The following is a 2,427-nucleotide window of genomic DNA, read 5'->3' on the forward strand; positions in this document are numbered from 1 at the left end:
TTCCATTGTATACTTTTAGCTCCTTTGTGAAAATAAGGTGTTCATAAGTTTGTGGGTTAATATCCAGGTCTTCTAATCAATTCCATTGGTTGACTTCTCTGTTTTTATGCCAGTAACAAGCTGTTTTCAATACTGTAGCTCTGTAATGGAGTTTGAAGTCAGAGATGGTAATGCCTCCAGACGATCCTTTATTGTATAAGATTGTTTTGGCTATGCTGGGTTTTTTGTTTTTCCACATAAAGTTGATTATTGTTCTGTCAAGGTCTGTGAAGAATTTTGTTGGGATTTTAATGGGGATTGCGTTGAATTCATAGATTGCCTTTGGTAGAATTGCCATTTTTACTAAGTTGATCCTACCTATCCAAGAGCATGGGAGATCCTGCTATTTTCTGGTGCTCTCTTCATTTTCTTTCTTCAATGCCTTAAAGTTCTTGTCAAATAGATCTGTCATTTAACAATTAGTAATAATTCTATATATAAACATTAAGGAGCAAGGGATTTACAAACTCATTGTATATCCTTTGATTGAGATTTAAAATTTTAATAGCAAATCAGTAACATGGATGAATACAAATTATGGTGAGCTTAAGCAGGAGGAAACTGTTTTAAACCAAATCCATAGATTTGTTTATTTGCATGCTTGCAAATGAGACTGTAGCTTCCCTCTAACCTTAGCTCTGAAACTCACAAGTTCTTAGAAGGCTGTATGAATAAAATCCACCTGAAATGTTTTGTAAACTTTCTTGTTTCTATAAAAAAAACGGCCCCAAAGAGATTCACCAGCACACAGGTGTGCTTTTGCACTAGACATGGGCCATTGTATTTATTTATTTATTTGTTTGTTTGTTTGTTTATTTTTTCTTGCTTCTTTGAGAGAGGGTTTCTCTGTGGCTTTGGAGCCTGTCCTGGAACTAGATCTGTAGACCAGGCTGGTCTTGAACTCACATAGATCCACCTGCCTTTGCCTCCCGAGTGCTGGGATTAAAGGCATGTGCCACCATCGCCCGGCTTGGGCCATTGTATTTAAACACAGCATGATCTTAACTGACTGTAAATGCAGAGCACAGGAATCAGTGTGTTCACATAAATCACAGCCCTGGACAAGAGAGCTAATATTCGGTTTTCCTCTTTTAAAAACTATTTGTTCAGAGGCAATGAGTTTTTTTTTTTTCTGGTTATTGCCACCTTGCAATAATGGCAGAGATTATACTTGGAAGTTTGGCCAATGTCTTCATTGTTCTGGTGAACTTTACTGGCTGCACCAATGAAGCAAAATCTCCTTAGCTGATAGGATTCTCACTGCTCTGGCCATCTTCAGGTTTGCTTTGCTTTGCATAGTATTAATGAATTGGTGCTTAACTGTGTTTAATTCACCTTTATTAACTGTACAAGTAAAATTTTTTTATTTGTTATGCCTGGAATATAACCAACCCTTTAATACCTGGCTGGCAACTATACTCAGCATACTGTATTTGCTGAAGATAGGCAATTTCTCAAAGCTTATTTTTCTTAGCTTGAAGGGAAAAATTAAGAGTGTCATTATAGTTGTACTTTTGGGAAGTTTGGTGTTTTTGCTTTCTAATCTTCTGACGATAACCACATGTGTTAAAGTCCAAGTGAACGATCACAGTGGCAACTTGACTGGGAAGACCAAACTGGCTTATGTCTTAAAGCATACAGTTATGATGACATTCACTCTAAACAATGCCGTTCCCTTCACCATATCTATGATCTGTTTCTTGCTGTGAATCTATTCTCCGTGTAAACACCTTAAGCCAATGAAGCTTTCTTTACAGAAAAGGATGCCAAGATCTAAGAACTATGGCCCACATTAAGGCTTTGCAAGCTGTGATCTCCTTTCTGCTGTTATTTTCCATGTTCTTTTTATCTCTAATCATATCAGGTCACAGTTATATGAAGTCTCTGGATGAGCCAGTCCACCTGATTTGCCAGGTTATTGGAACATTATATCCTTCAAGCTATTCCAACATACTGATATGGGGAAACAGAAAGTTCAGTCAGTCCTTAGTGTTGACAATGGTGTAGGTAAAAACAAACCTCTGACTGAAAGAAACGAAACCTTAAAGTCCTTCAACCAATATCAGAGATGTAGTGTGACTAGTAGCTTCCTAAGGCTTTTGAAAAATGGGCTATGTTTAAATTATTTCTAAAGAAATTTCTGGAAAGTATATCTGTGCCTAACAAATTAGTAATTTTTTTTGTTTGTGAACATGTATAAAATATACAAGAAAACCTGTCTTTAGCATTTCCTTAATACTGCTTTAATAAAAACTATGTCATTATTCAGAATATGATTCACATTTTTTTTCAGAATTATGGAGCTAGGTATAACAAATAAAAATACTTATCCTCTATACAGTAAGTTTAAAACTATTTTCAAATATTATGTAAAACTGTTAGCTTGTT

At 35.7% G+C, this 2,427-nt stretch overlaps 1 pseudogene; it reads left to right on the plus strand.

The window, feature by feature from the left end:
- Nucleotides 1-1,194: 1,194 nt before the first annotated feature.
- Nucleotides 1,195-2,046, plus strand: LOC142855772 (taste receptor type 2 member 136-like; annotated as a pseudogene).
- Nucleotides 2,047-2,427: the final 381 nt, after the last annotated feature.

The sequence above is a fragment of the Microtus pennsylvanicus genome, chromosome 8, assembly GCF_037038515.1.
Source record: "Microtus pennsylvanicus isolate mMicPen1 chromosome 8, mMicPen1.hap1, whole genome shotgun sequence".
Lineage (NCBI taxonomy): Eukaryota > Metazoa > Chordata > Mammalia > Rodentia > Cricetidae > Microtus > Microtus pennsylvanicus.